This window comes from Peromyscus maniculatus, chromosome 1 (genome assembly GCF_049852395.1).
Source record: "Peromyscus maniculatus bairdii isolate BWxNUB_F1_BW_parent chromosome 1, HU_Pman_BW_mat_3.1, whole genome shotgun sequence".
Taxonomy (NCBI): Eukaryota; Metazoa; Chordata; class Mammalia; order Rodentia; family Cricetidae; genus Peromyscus; species Peromyscus maniculatus.
In genome coordinates this window covers 112,532,468-112,548,613 of record NC_134852.1, presented here as the reverse complement: position 1 = coordinate 112,548,613, position 16,146 = coordinate 112,532,468, and the positions used below count along the sequence as shown (strand labels likewise).

At 44.3% G+C, this 16,146-nt stretch overlaps 1 protein-coding gene and 1 pseudogene across 2 annotated transcripts in view; both read left to right on the top strand.

Moving 5' to 3' along the window:
• Nucleotides 1–6,233: 6,233 nt before the first annotated feature.
• The window catches only part of LOC143268052 (T-cell ecto-ADP-ribosyltransferase 1-like), a 40,635-nt gene continuing 30,722 nt past the window's right edge, over nt 6,234–16,146 (top strand). The window contains exon 1 of the mRNA XM_076548515.1: nt 6,234–6,878. The gene's annotated coding sequence lies outside the window, so the exon portion shown is untranslated. The remainder of the gene's footprint in view (nt 6,879–16,146) is intronic.
• LOC143268053 (T-cell ecto-ADP-ribosyltransferase 2-like) lies at nt 6,889–14,203 on the top strand (annotated as a pseudogene). Its single transcript, XR_013043635.1, has 4 exons — nt 6,889–8,076; nt 8,195–8,196; nt 8,544–9,274; nt 13,869–14,203. The product of XR_013043635.1 is annotated as a T-cell ecto-ADP-ribosyltransferase 2-like (transcript).

The window sequence follows — 16,146 nt, the reverse complement described above, 5'->3', positions numbered from 1 at the left end:
CCTTGAGTGTCTGCATAAGCAGGTTACAGAAGCCAAAATGGCAGCTAGTTATATCGTATTGAAGGAGGTAGTCATAGCTGTGGATTTCTGGGTTAGTGGGGTGCTCACTGAGTTGAGATTACTGGGATGTTATTTTCCAGGTACTGGAGACAGAGTCAAATTGTTATTACGTATCAGGATGGATGCCTTACAGCAAATGGAGATTCTTTAGCCATTACACCATTTCCCATTGGCATGAAATCATTGATAGTTAATAGTAAAACCTTTAGGGATAAATTGGAAACTTTGTTGTGTATAGAGACCTCAGTGCTGTGGGCTGGTAAATAGTATATAGAGAACATGTAAAAAAAAAAAAACAAACAACAAAAAAAACCCTCTAACAAGACTCTCACTAGAGTCCAGTTTTGAGTGTAGAGACCTCCTACCTTTGCTTTGCTTTGGGTCTGTAAACTCTCTATAGGGAGGGATTTACCCCTTATGATATTAATGTTTGGAAGATCTCCACCACTGCTTCCACAGCTCAGAGACCAGCGGTTGGTAGAATGCTTTAAAACCATTCCTTTCTCAAGTCACTACAGGCCCTCCAGGCACTCCAGTCCTCCAAAGAGGCTACTCACTGAACTGGCAGAGAGATCCAACCAACCTCCTATTTTACCAGCTGTTTGTGCTTTGGATCTGTTAATACTGTCTGGGTTGATGTAGCAGCCAAAGGGGCACTGGAACCAACTTGGTAAAAACCCTAGATGGTGATTCTCTCCACTCTTATGATGGTGAAGGTAGCTGCCATCACACCATGGATCCAAAACATCCATGTCAAGAAAGTGGAAGCAACATATGCTCCTGCCTAATGGACTGTCTCCCACACTATGGGCCCATTACAATTAATGTTTCATTGGGATGCAAGCCCTTCCACTCCATGCCCCTCTACCTCCTCCTGAGTCTCATGTTTGGTATGAATACAGGATCATGTTCCAACCCCCACTGCCCTCAGACTTGGACCTGGTAACTGAGAAACACTGATACAGGGCAGGTGATAGCTGATGTGGCTACAGACCACATTCTATATTCCATCTTGAACTTTGCTCACTGATACTCATGTTAAGTGTCTTGTTTAACTGGAAACAGAAAGAGCAATTTATCTTTTGAGATAAATTCCCAGCTCTTTCTTTTTCCAGTTCACAAGCTATGGATGCCCTAAGGCTGAGCCCCCAACTGCCTTTGCAGAAACGGGTTGTCAAACACAGGCTTCCTAGAAACACATGGATGAATACATAGAAAGGAAGTCCCCTCCCTATCAACACACCATAGGAAAATGCAATTCAGTGGCCATAAAATTAAAGGTCTGAAAATTCCATAAAAAGAGTCTGTCCTTGGGAAACTGGGAAAACCTGAGGAGTCAGAGTCCATGCTACAGGAAGGGACCCTGGGGATAGAGTTAATCATTCCCAGCCTGAAATCAGCCAGGATTGTTGGTTATGCATTGACACCCACCTCCCTACTTCACAGGGATAGAAACTAACCAGACTCAGCCAAAACTCACTGTGACTGGGGACATCATAAATTAACTTGTCAATTACCAAAACCTTTAACCAAAGCAATTCCCCTTGTTCTGATGCCCGCTGTTCTGCCTTGTGGCTTAACTCATCTGGACAACAGCAATATCACCGAGCCCCTGAGACTACTAGGTTGGCATGTACTAATGGCGTGACTTAATGTGCTCTTCTGATGCTTTATGTAATGGAAAAAATAAACAATACATGTTAATGTGAAGCCTGAACTACAGGAAAAAATAAATAAAAGAGCTGGACCTGTCCTCCGCCCACTCCTGGTCAGAGCAGGGATAGCTAGCTCCACAGCCACAGACGTCACATCAGCCTCTGTCATGGGAGATAAAACGTTAGGAAACTAAGAAGACAGTCTGATCAGAAGAGGTATTGTCAGTTTCCATTTCTAAATTAGAACAACAGTCAGACTTTCTTGCGGAAGTGCTGCTACAAAGTCAGAGGCTTAGACTTACTTCTGAGATGAGGGGACTAAGTGTGGCTTTGGGAGAAACCTGTTGTTTCTATGCTGGTTGATCAGGAGTAATTAGAAAAAAATTGTCATGGCTGGGGAAGATGAGAGAGAGAGAGAGAGAGAGAGAGAGAGAGAGAGAGAGAGAGAGAGAGAGGGAGGGAGGGAGGGAGGGAGGGAGGGAGGGAGGGAGGGAGAGAGAGAGAGAGAGAGAGAGAGAGAGAGAGAGAGAGAGAGAGAGAGAGAGAGAGATTAGTTAATTGGTGCTGGTCTCTGTTCTCTTGGTCCCCCTGGCTAACTACTCTGCTGCCAGCACTGACTGGCACTTAAATCCCATTCTGGATTAATGGAGGGGTTCTCCATCTTAAACTATAGAGCACTGTAAGTCCGTTATTTGACTTCTTCACTAAGACTAGTGGGGAATGTAATAAGGCCCCGGACCTTAGTAGGCCCCCAGACCTAGCACGACTGACTCCATGATGCAAGTACCATTCAGCACCACCTGCCAAAATGAAAACAAAGACCTAATCTATCCAAGTCCAAGGTTCTGGAGAAGTCTAAATGTATAACCTTGCTTTCTGTAGTTCTCTTTCTGGCTAACTGTTCTTATTAACTGAAGTATGTCAATCCAGAATATGGTGTTGGTGCTTAAAAGCTCATCCTGAAAAAGAATTAGGACTAAACACCCAGTGTAGTCATCAAACTCCTAATAAAGACTTTCTGTTGGCTTAAACCATGTCTGAGCAGTATTCTCTGGCGGGTACCCCACAGCACCACAGCCCTTTTTTGCATCTTTGACTCTAAATCCAGAACCAAGTGGACAAAGCTGCGGAGTTCTGCTGACTGATGGGGCTGGAACTTGCCCCTTGTTCAAATACCTTTTCACCAGCTTTCCGGTTTGGGTGGTTTCCTTCACTGCTTAAGCTTTTTTAAAATTCCTTTTTCATAAGTTGGAAGCTTAGCTGGGAGGGGTCTTGCCCCGAGGTCACAATTCCCTTTATTCCATTTAGCATCAGGCTTTTCTTTAAAATTTTATCTCCTTGAGCAACTAGACTTAGCTCTAATACAGTTCCTGGTGCTCTTTTTCTCCTCAAACTACATTTTGTATTTTTCCTTGCTCAGCTTGCTCCTTTTCGTTATAGATCTGCGTAAGAGTGACCACTAGTAACCGCAGGACACAGTCAGTACAAGGCTGTCTTGACATTTCCTCAGCCAATGCCATTAAACTCTAGAACTCTACCATTCAGCCGCAGGCAGTTTTTTGGACATGGGCAGAAAGCAGCCACATTCTTTGTAAAACTATGAAAACAATGGCCTCTAGTCCACTGAGTAATATTCGTGTCCTCTGAAACCTCTTGAGCTGGGGTTCCCCAGGTTAAAATCACTCTCAGCACCACAGTCTTCCATACTTCCACTAGTATGGCCAATTGAACCCCAATTAAAGTTTCAACTAATCCAAACTCCCAATGTTCACATTCTTCCAACATACAACATGGCTGAGTCTATAACCTTGCTCCCTGGTACCAACTTCTGTCTTAGTCACTGTTCTGTTGCTGTGAAGAGAAGCCATGACCACAACAACTCTTACAAAATAAACTCAATTGGGCCTTGCTTACAGTTTCAGAGATTTAGTCCATTATCACCATGGTGGGAAGCGTGGTGGCATGCAGACAGACATGGTCCTGGTGAAGTAACTGACAGATCTACATTGAGATCCATGGGCAGCAGTAAGAGAAAGTCTCTGGGCTTGGCTGGGCTTCTTGTAATTTTGAAGCCCAGTGTCACTCTTCCCCAAATGGGCATCATCTAGTAATTCTTTCAAATCGTTCCACAAGGTTCTGGGTGTTGGTTGCCATTATGGTGAACACGTGTGTGGAGGGCTATGGAAAGGTGAGGAAGGCAGAGAGGTTCATGTGCTGTGGAGAGAGATGGATCTGGGAAGGAGGTGGTGGGGAATAAGCTGATGTGAGAGGCCTGCTTCCCATCTGGGGTCATGGTGATATTCAGTCCACAGCTGTGGCCAAGAGCCATGTCTTGGTCAATAGCTTTGCCACAAATGTGGTCTGTGCTTATGTCCATGGCTCTTGTTACCACTGATGACCATGAGGATGCCAGGGGTTTGACCTGCCACTTGTGGCCAAGTTGGTGCCTGTGGGCCATGCCACTGCAGAGCCATCTTGATTTGAGTAGCCTGGGCTGCCATCGGAGGCCATGGAGACATCCAGGCTTGAGCTGCAGCCAAGAGCCATGTCTGGGTCTGTGGTCCTACTACAGCCAGGGTCTGTGTTGATATCCAAGGCTTTTGTTGCCATGGAGAATGGGATGAATGCCTGGCATCTGGGCCCCCATGTGGAGCTGTGTTGGCCACCCTGAAGCCAGGGTGATGCCAATCTGGTTGGCCTGTGCTGCAACCTGGGCCATGGTGGTATCTCACCTGGGCTGCTACTGGGGCCCATGTCTGGGTCTATGACCCTACTACAGCCAGGGTCTGTGTTGAGGTCTGTGGCTTCCATTGCCATCAGGGTCCACGCAACTTCTGAGTCTCTACCACTACCTGTGACCATGTTGGAGTATCAGAACCACGATGCTGCTGGACCCATGCCATTCTGAGAGGCCTATGCTGCCACCCAGGGCCATAATGATCATCTGAGTCCATTCTACTGCAGATGGCCATGTGTGTATCAGTGGTCCTGCTGCAGCTGGGGTCTGTGTTGATATCCATTGCCTGTGATACCACAGGGATCCATGGGAGCCATGTGTTGAACCATGAGGTGAAGCACAAGTGTCTTGCTTTCCTGGCCCCACCCCTCACTGGAGAGCTGACCCTCCCCTCACTGGAGAGCTGACCCTCCCCTCACTGGAGAGCTGACCCTCCCCTCACTGGAGAGCTGACCCTCCCCTCACTGGAGAGCTGACCCTCCCCTCACTGGAGAGCTGACCCTCCCCTCACTGGAGACCTGACCTTCCCCTCACTGGAGACCTGACCATCTCCTCACTGGAGACCTGACCCTCTCCTCACTGGAGACCTGACCCTCCCCTCACTGGAGACCTGACCCTCCCCTCACTGGAGACCTGACCCTATCTTTGCTGGCCCTGGGATAACAGACCCTGATGACCCTGGCATGTGAAAGATAGCTCTGCCCCTAATAGGAGATCTTGCCCTGCATACTTGGGAATGATGGCCCCACCCTTCACCAATGGCATGGGAGAGCTGGTCCCACCCCTCACCTGAGGGGAGAGGTCTTAGCAGCCCCAACTGACCAACTCAGCAGCCATCCAGATACACATCCAGGGATTTGAGCTGGGACAACCCAACATCTGTCATCTGCTGGAGTTCATGAAGTGACTATGGACGCAAATTCTACAAGACTTGGGGCAATAGCGGAATGTCCAGGGAGTTTCCCTGGAGATCCAGTGAGATGGTGCGCCAGGGGCCAGAGGCCTTGAATCTGACCAAAAACACATTACACAATGAACATTTGCAAGGAAAGCTGTTGGGACAAAAGAGTATGCGTCGTGATACACAGCAGCTCCCAATGCCAGTAGATGAAAAGTCGATGGAGAGGCAAAAATGGAGGAGCAAAGTGTTTTTGTTTCATTTTGTTTGCTTGCTTTTTTTTTGGTTAGTTTGTTAATTGAAATTGATATTTTTATTTTTTAATATTTTATTTATTTATTTATTTATTTAGTATTTTTCTTCCTTTAAAAATCTTAATCTTATAATTATTAATTCTTTTTGAGTTTTCCTTTCAGGGGGGACACTACAAGAGTGAGGGGCCCATGTGGAAGGACTGGAGGATGGGTAGGGTTGGGGTGCATGATGTGAAATTCCCAAAGAATCAATTTTAAAAAATTGGTCACCTCTCTTCATCTTTACCTAATTCCCATAAAGACCCCAGGCAATTTGGGGTGGTTTTGTTTGTTTACAGGGTCTCGCTATGTAGACCTGGCTGGTCTCAAATTCAGAGATTCTTCTGTTTCAGCCTCTCAAGTGCTAGGATTAAAGATGTGAGCCACAGGGGGCTGGAGAGATGGCTCAGGGCTCAGGGGTTAAAAGCACTGGTTGTTCTTCCAGAGGACCCAGGTTTAATTCCCAGACCCCACATGGCAGCTCACAACTGTCTGTAAATCCAGTTCCAGGGGATTTGACACCCTCAAATCCACACATGAGAGAGAGAGACGGAGGGAGGGAGACACAGAGACACAGAGACACAGAGAGGTGAGTCATAACAATAGGCTTTTTAGGTAATTTATAAAAGGCAAAAAACAACTAACTTCTGCTTTCTGCAGCAGTATCTCTCTCTCTCTCTCTTTCTCTCTCTCTCTCTTTCTCTCTCTCTCTCTCTCTCTCTCTCTCTCTCTCTCTCTCTCTCTCTCTCTCTCTCTCTCTCTCTCTCATACACACACACACACACACACCAGTCCTGTGGAGAACAACAGAAAGGTCCTGACTCATTTTGGTACAGACAAAGGAAAAGATGCAGGATAGGGATGCAGTTTGGTTGGTTGAATGATTGCCAAGCAGCACCAGGTCCTGGGTTCTATTTTTGCACCAATAAATCTAGTTTTGTGGAAAGAGAGTCAGGAGTTCAGGTTATCCTCACCTACATAGCCAGGAAGAGACCAATCTGGGCTAAGGGGTCCTTGTCTTGAACAAAGGCAAAAATGAAAAACTCAAAACAAAAAATATGGAAAATAGTAACAAATTACAACTTACCTAATTTCATAAACCATCTGACTGCCCTTTGAAATCTAACCTGAAACTGAAAGTGCATTGTTCACAAGATAACAAGGCCACAGCACTGCCTTCTGCAACACTTGCTTTTAGAAGAGGCCAGAGACCCAGCCACCAAAGATCTGCTCAGGTACCTGACAACTCTGAACTCTGTCCTCTGAAGGGGAAGGCCTCTAAAGTTGAGGGGACCCTGAGAACAATCTGAGGACTGCAGTGGGTGTAGCAGTGTGTGTGTGTGTGTGTGTGTGTGTGTGTGTGTGTGTGTGTGTGTGTGTATGTGTGTGTGTGTTGGGGAGGGGGTCTATGACTCAAAGATTAGCTCCAGAAGGTCAGCTCTGGGTAAGAAATAGCCCATGTAGGGAGATGGGTTCAGATAAAGGAAGGATAGATGAGGCTATCAGTCTTTTTAGAAACTTAAAAATAAAATGAGGACCATAAATTTACCCCTCAGGTCCTTAGGAAGCAACTGGCACCATGTACATAGACTCTTATGTGAACAGACTTTTTCCTTCATGTATTTCTTGGGTTTTTAGGACAGAACAGGGATATGTATAATTAATCCCATTTTCCTCCCTGCTCCATGCAAACAATAGCTTCTATCCTCTTCTTTGCTTTATATATTCATTTTTTTTTTGTTTTTTTCGAGACAGGGTTTCTCTGCGTAGCTTTGCGCCTTTCCTGGAGCTCACTTGGTAGCCCAGGCTGGCTTCGAACTCACAGAGATCCACCTGGCTCTGCCTCCCAAGTGCTGGGATTAAAGGTGTGCGCCACCACTGCCCGGCCTATATATCCATTTTTAATTACAGAGTTTTAGATGCCTGCTTTGTGGCCCAGTCTAACTGAGACCTCAAGGTCCTCCTTCACCAGATCTCCTGCATGTTGGGAACATAGGCTTATTTTTTTTTAAAAATGTAAGATCTTGGAAATTGAGTGCAGATATATAAAGCAGTAGTGATGGAGAGTGTGGGAGGCAGTGAGAAAAGAGGAGAAGAGGATGAAGAAAAAGAGAGAGAGAGATGGATATTTTATTGAGATCCAAATAGCTACACCTGAGAGATGATATCAGTCTCCTCATCTCTGGTAAGCATCCAAGCAGAGCTATACACAGAGTGTTGGTAAGCCATTGTGGGAGCAGTGTGAGCAGGAGCCTGGACTTCCAGATGTGAAATAAGGATTAAGTCAATGACCCAGAGCTGATCCATCAACAGACTGTTACAATACTATATGTACCCCTCTTTCATTGTCTTGTATTTCCTTGCAGCTGCGTTTGAACATGAAGATGACATCAAAAGTTTACACGTTCCTCCTGACTTGGTTGTTAACCCAGCGTAATATTCTCAATCCATGCACTGTTGTCCTTGATTTCCCCTGCCCATGTTTTTGTGATATTACAGTTCCTAGGATTGAGTATGCAGTCAGAGGATGGTAGAGGGCATGAATCCAGAGAAGTATTGAAAAGGTAATATCAGTAAGGGGGAAGGTTGTGTGTGAGTTAACACAAGCAGTATACGCTGACATGTGTATATTAAAATATCATGATAGGCCTGTCATTTTTGACTAAATATTTGGTTGAGTAAAGAAGAAAAATAAAGTATTCATTAACAGAAAAGAATTAGAGATCTCAGCCTTGCCTTTCTGTACCCCTCATAACATAATGAGACTGTGTCCATACATGTGCCATGTGTGAGGTTGGAGTATGAAACATCTCATGCTGTAGGCTCCAGACAGCATCCAGTATATGTTGATAGCTTAGTAAACTTATCTAGTAACAAAGAACTCTACTTCTCTCTTTCAGGTGACAGGCCTGACTGAGCCTTCCAACCTGGACATGGCTCCCAGTGCATTTGGTGATCAGTATGAGGGCTGTGTTGAAGACATGGAGAGAAAAGCACCCCAGCTGTTACAAGAAGACTCCAACATGAATGAGCAATTAAAATTTTAGTGGGTAAAGTCAGAGAAACAATGGAAGGAGATAAAAAACATAATGAGCAATCCCAAAGGTTTCCATGACTTTCATGAAACAGCTATAGTGGCTTACATTGAGAGAATCTACAAAGATTTTAACAGAGCAGTTAGAGAATTCAAGAAAAATCCCAGTAACTTCCATTACAAGGCCTTCCATTACTATCTAACAAGAGCTTTCAACTTCTGAGTAAACAGGATTGTTACACAGTATATAGAGGCACTGATAACAAATTTCATTACTGTGGTAAGGGCTCTGTGCAGTTTGGACAGTTCACTTCCTCATCTTTGAAAGAGAGAGAGCAGCTCTTGGTGGCTTTGGTAGTGTTGGTGGAACACTGTTTACCATCAAAACTTGCTTGGGGATTAAGATAAATGAATTTTCCTATAAGCCTAAAGAAGAGGAGGTGTTAATTCAAGGCTATGAAGTATATCACAAAGTAAAGTTACCACAAAACAATAAAGAGTATGACACAATTTTTCTGCACTCCCCCAAAAGAGAGAAGAGCAACTTCAATTGCTTCTATAGCAGTTCTACGGACAAGAGTCATTTCAGCAGCTCGGGTGAGTCTGGGTCTGTGTTAGAGGTGGAGCTGGTGGGGACATCATGAAATGGAGGAGGGGGTGCTCCCTATCAGAAGACACCTGGTAGACCATGTACTTGGGGAGAGTGCCTAGAATGATGGAGGGTAGCATTGGTAAGCCAAGTGGCACATACTTCAGTGCAGGTGTATTAGGAATGGTTGAACACAGTGAGGGACTTCAGGAAAATGCTATTACCATTTCCAGCCCTTTGAGGAGTGAGAAGTCCCATCAGCAGATATTTATTTATCCATCCATTAAAGCAAAGCAGCCCATGTTGGGGGTCTCTATGGCTGTATGCCCATCATTCCTTGTGGTCTGGGTTCTTTCTTTATCCCTTGACCATATGTCTGAATCTATGAAAGCAAAGACATCATCAATTTTAGTTTGGTGATTACTTTTCAAGGCATAGTTCAAGTGTCACTTATCACAGCAATCTTTCCTTAATACTTTCAGAGAAAATTACTGTACCCTGCTCTCTGTCATAGGTTTGGGGTCAAACTCCATGACAATCTGGTTCAATCATCACTAACTCTCTGACTCTTGGCAAGTTATCAATTTCCTTATTTGAACTATAAAGACCCAAATGACAAATATTGTAGTAATATTATTTTGAGAATTAAAAGAGAGGTATTCCTGCACCAAGGCTGAGCAAAGTGTCTCAGCATAGGCCCTAGGTTCCAAAAAGCCAGCTCCTGCACCAAGGACAGGTCCTGGTCCCACTGCTAGGGGAGACCTTGCCTTGGAGGAGGTGGGAATGAGGGGTGGATTGGGGTGAGAATGCAGGGTGGGTGGAGGGAGGACAGGGGAATTCATGGCTGATATGTAAAATTAAATTGATTATGAGTTAAAATATTTATTAAAAAAGAGGTATTCAAGACATATTACTTGGCATGTATATATCAATGCACAAATGCCTTTTATTTTTAAATATGAAGAACCCTGTACACATGTCAGACATCTGATCCAAACTCATAAAGGTGTGGGTCACAACATTCACAGGAAAATCACTTGCTTACACTCTAGAGACCTTGTCTCCTACTGCCCACCACTCAGAATCTGCACAGTATCTGGATTTCTTATATCCAGACCCCACTAAATGTCCTAGGAAGTTAAGTTTGAGTGAGAGGCCAAGGAGAACCTGAAATAAACTACAGTTAGATAATGAGTACAGAGCAATCTTAGATATAATCAGCTCTGACACTCCAGGGTTTCTGGAAACATGGGAAGTCTTTGGAGCAGGAAGTGGAACTACTGAAGTGATCACAGGGGCTTCATGCATTTTCTTTTCTTTTCTTTTCTTTTTTTTTCATTTTTCTTTATTAAGAACTTTTCTACTCACTCCACATGCTATCCACAGACCCCCCTCGTCCCTCCTCCCTCCTCTCATCCCCCAGGCCTCTTTCCCAAGCCACCCCACATCCCCACATCCCCCAAATCAAGGTCTCCCATGGGGAGTCAGCAGAGCCCGGCACACTGAGCCTAGGCAGGTCCAAGCCCCTTTCCACTGCACCAAAGTTGTGCAAGGTGTCACACCACAGGCACTGGATTCCAGAAGCCTACCCATAGACCAGGGACAGATCCCAATCCCCCTGCCTGGGTGCCCCCCAAACAGTTCAAGCCAATCAACCGTCTTCTGTATCCAGAGGGCCTAGTCCAGTCCTGTGGGGGCTTCACAGACACCAGTCCACAGTTCATGGGCTTCCACTAGTGTGGCCGGTCATCTCTGCACATCCTCCCATCATGATCTCAATGTCCCTCGCCTGTAGTATCTCTCCTCTCTCTCATCAATTGGATTCCCCAGCTCAGCCTGGTGCCTGGCCGTGGATCTCTGTATCTGCTTCCATCAGTCACCAAACAAAGGCTCTATGATAACAGCTAGGTTATTTGCTAGGCTGGTCACCAGAGTAGACCAGTCCAGGCCCCCTCTGGACCACTGCCAGCAGCCCAAGGTGGGGGCAGACCTGTCCATTGGTGACAGTGGGGTGTTGATGTGTGATTTGAGCTTTAGTAATGTTTATTTTATGAATGTCAGTGCCCTTGTATTTGGGGCATAAATATTCAGAATTGAGACTTCATCTTGTCAGATTTTCCCTGTGATAAATATGTAGTGTCCTTCCTGATCTATTTCAATTGATTTTAGTTTGAAGTCTATTTTATTAGATATTTGATAGTTACACCAGCTTGCTTCTTAAATCCATTTGATTGGAATGTCTTTTCCCAGCCTTTTACTTTGAGGTGGTGTCTGTCTTTGAAGTTGAGGTGTGTTTCTTGTATGCAGCAAATGGATCGATCTTGTTTTCTTATCCATTCTGTTAGCCTGTGTGTTTTTATAGGTGAATTGAGACCATTGATATTGATGGATATTAATGACCAGTTATTGTTAATTCCTGTTATTTTTTGGTGGCAGTGTTGTATGTTTCCCTTCTTTAGTATTAGTTGGTATGGGACTATCTATTGCCTGTGTTTTCATGGGTGTATCTAACTTCCTTAGGTTGGATTTTTCCTTTGAGTGTTTTCTGTAGGGCTGGATTTGTGGAGAGATATTGTTTAAATCTGGTTTCATCATGGAATATTTTGTTTACTCTGTCTATGTTGATTGAGAGTTTTGCTGGGCATAATAATCTGGGTTGGCAGCCATGATCTCTTAGTATCTGCATAACATCTGTCCAGGACCTTCTGGCTTTTAGAGTCTCCATTGAGAATTCAGGTGTTATTCTTATGGGTCTGCCTTTATATGTTACTTGGTATTTTTCCTTTGCAGCTCTTAATATTTTTTCTTTATTCTGTATGTTTAGTTCTTTGATTATTATGTGGTGAGGGGACTTTTTTTTTGATCCAGTCTATTTGGTGTTTGGTAACCTTCTTGTATTTTTATAGGCATTTCCTTTTTTTAGGTTGGGGAAGTTTTCTTCTATGATTTTCTTGAATATATTTTCTGTGCCTTTGAGTTGGTATTAATCTCCTTCTTCTATCCCTATTATTCTTAGGTTTGGTCTTTTCATGGTGTCCTAAATTTCCTGGACATTTTGGGTCATGACTTTGTTGGCTTTAGTGTTTTCTTTGACTGATGAATCTATTTCCTCTACTGTGTCTTTAACGCCAGAGATCCACTCTTCCATCTCTTGCATTCTGTTGGTTATACTTGCGTCTGTAGTTCCTGTTCATTTACTCAGATTTTCCATTTCCAGCATTACCTCAGTTTGTGTCTTCTTTATTGACTCCATTTCAGTTTTGAAATCTTGAACTGTTTCCCTCACTTGTTTAATTGCTTTCTCTTGGCTTTCAAGAGATTTACTGATTTCTTCCCATTTTTTGTTTGACTTTTCCTTGATTTCTTTAAGGGAATTTTTCATTTCCTCTTTTAAGATCTCTAATATCTTCTTAAAGGCATTTTTTTGGTAGATATCTTCAGTTTCTTCTGTGTTGGGATGTTCAGGTCTTGCTGATGTAGGTTCTGATGGAGCCATATTAGTTTTTATGTTGTTGACTGTATTTTTGCACTGGCATCTACCCACTTCTTTCTCCACTTGGTGCAAGCAGTTCTGTGTCTGAGGGAGCCTCTCTTGATCTGAGTGATACTCTTGATCCAGTGGGAGCTCTTGGTCTAGTCGATGCTGATGGACTTCTTGTCTTAGGGAGCAGCTCTTAGTCCAACTGGTACTAGTGGGCTCTGTCTCAGGGAGTAGCTGCAGTCTTACCGTGTGGTAGAGGGTGGTAGTCTGACCTGAATGCAGGATGTCTGCCTACTAACTGGCCTCTTAGTCCAGTTGGGTGCTGGCAGGCTCTGTCTCAGGGAACAGTTGCAGTCTTGAAGGGTGGGTGGGATTTGTGGGAGGTGGGGCTTGGGTTACAGGGTCTGATGGGGAATGGTGGTGGTCTGTCCTGTGTGCAGGAGGTCTGCCTGCCAACTGGCCTGAAACTGGAACTGCAATGGGTGGGGGTGTAGGGGCACAAGGTTGTGCCCCTGGGCCCAAAGTCTAGGGGCTGGGGTGTTCAGGTATGAGGATAAAGACTCACCTCTTAGTCCAGTCAGGTGCTGGCAGGCTCTCGGGCTTCATGCATTTTCATAGAGAAAATCTGAATTTATATCAAGCCCAAGGAAAGCATGACCCCTACCCAGGTCCACTTTCTGGCAAGAAGATGCTGCCAATCAGGGCCAAATGATTGATTTCCAGTCAAGGCAGGCTGAGAGCCACAAGTAGATTCTAGTCACACCAGCTGGAATAAAAGGAATGCACATTGCTGCAACAATGGACTTTCAGAAGATTTAGATCCAGAGACCTCTTCTTGGGCTACTAGAAGGCCAAGAAAACTCCGGATAGGAAAAGTTTTAATGCCCAGTCTTAGCACACAGGAACCTGGAAGTGGTTGGGATCTATCAGTTTGTTAACTTCCTGGTACTTGAGTACTTTAGGAATCCTGAGGAAGCCAGAAGAGTCTAGCCAGGCATGCTGGCCCCTTAGAGCTTACTCTCTTGGGTTTTGAGCACTATGTAAAGTTCTGAGTGTTTAGAGGAGCTATCCCTGTCTTGAGATTACCCACATGAAACCTTCCTTTCTCCTCCCATCTACAGCAACCCTGCTGCTTGTGGTGCTACCTGGTCTCCTGGTGCAGCTGCTGCCTCTTGCTGAGCTGTAGCCCTCTCCTGCCTGCAGTTCATGGATCTGAGTGTTGAAGGGAGGCCCAGGGGCAAGAACTTGGTGGTTCTCTAAAATCTGTGATAGAATGAAGGGTGCGATCATTTTGGAAGAGATCTACTTTAGCATTCACGACTTTCATAGATACCCAAGGACCTACTGGGTCTGTGGGTCAAATTATATCCTCTGACTTCAAATTTACTACCCTTTGACACTTTGCTATGATCAAAAAGCAGTGTTTGTCTCATGGTCAGCAGTAACAGTTTTAAAGTATGCGATATGTGATGAATGTTACAATTTAGCAAAATAAACCATTTATAACCACACATTGATTTCTGTGCCTAGGTATTTCTTTTTTTTTTCTGGTAGAACATTTATTTTATATATATTTTATTTTATAATACCATTCAGTTCTACATATCAGCCATGGGTTCCCCTATTCTCCCCCCTCCCACCCCCTCCCCTTACCCCCAGCCTACCCTCCATTCCCACCTCTTTCAGGACAAGTCCTTCCCGAGGACTGCGATCAACCTGGTACACTCAGTCCAGTGACTAGGTATTTCTATAGGTTGAATTATTTGTTTGAGAAACTCTCCAAAGTCGTGAGTTCTGAGGCTCACATTGATACAACTGAGAAAGTTCATGTTGTACATTTCTCACAGATGCTCCTGCAGGACAAATTGAGCAGGCCATACATTTAAGGGCTGACCTAGATAAAGTCAACTCCCTACTCTACTCCATCAGAAATACATCCAGCTACTGAGACCTGTCAGCCTATTTCTGTAACTCTGATCATCTCTGAGGACATGGATAAGCATATTAAATTTAAAATTTTATTTTCATTATATTGCCTCTTGTGTTAAAGTTCATAACTTGAAATGTGTTTAGAAGCCAAAGGGCAATTCCAGGTATCAGCTCTCTCTTTCCACCTTTATGCAGGTTCCAAGGATCAAACTCAAATTGTCAGCTTGTCACATCAAGCATTGCTGATCCATCTAGCAAACCAGACAGGCCCATTTTGAGCCATATATGGATCAGGAAGTCTGTGTCCTGTACTCACCATGGGTGGATTGAGCTCAAGTGTATAAAGCTTCCCTTACTTACCATATTATGGAGTAGGAGACCCCTGGGAAAAGACCATAGACTCAATTTATATTGTAATCAGCTGAATATTATGACCTGGAGCAGGACAATAATCTCTGAGCCAAACCAGAGACTGTTGAGCCAAGAGGGGTGGGGATGAGGGAAGGATTTTTAAATGTGAAAACCACAAGAATATCTTGAATATCTGCACCAGCAAATGTAGAGCTCATTTGCTCTGCCAAGATTAGGTAGTCAAGGGGACCTAAGAATAGTCCTTGAATGTCTGCATAAGTAAGTTTCAGAGGCGAAAAAGACAGCTAGTGATATTATACAACAAAGGAGGTGGTCATGGGTGTACATTTTTTTGTCTGGAGTGAATGAGTCACTTAGTTGAAGTTACTGAGAAGTTATTGTCCATTGACTGGAGTTAGAGTCAAATTACTATTAGGTACCAAGATGGATGCCTAACATAAAATGGAGGTTCTTTAGCCAGTACACCATTCCCCACTGGTCATAGATCATACCAATCAAATCATTGATATTTGATAGTTAAACTATTAGTGATAGATTGGAATTCATTGAGCATAGAGACCTCAGAGTACTGGTCAGGTAAAGAGAAGTCAGGACATTTAAAAGAACAAACAAACCCCAAAACAAGTCTAACAAAACTCACATTAGAGTCCAGTGAAGGGTGTATAGATCTCTTTCCTTTGCTTTCAACACCCTGAGCCCCATGTAGGGAGGGATTTACCCTCTATGAGATTATGTTTGGAAGACCTCCCCACTGTTTCCCCAGCTCAGACCAGCAGTTGGCAGGACTCCCTAACCACTCCTTTCTCAAGTCAATACAGACTCTCCAATTCTCCATGAAGTCTATTGATCAGACTATCTCAGAGACCCTATCACTCTCTGAGTTTACCACCAATTTGTGCTTTGCGTCTGGTGATACTGTCTGGGCCAATGGGCTTAGACAAAGGGGCAATGGAACCAACCTAGAAAGGACCCTACATGGTAACCGTCTCCACTCCTATGGTGGTGAAGGTAGCTGGCATTACACCATGAATCCACCACATCCATGTCAAGAAAGTGGAAGTAAGAGATGCTCCTGCCAAACGGACTGTCTCCCACACA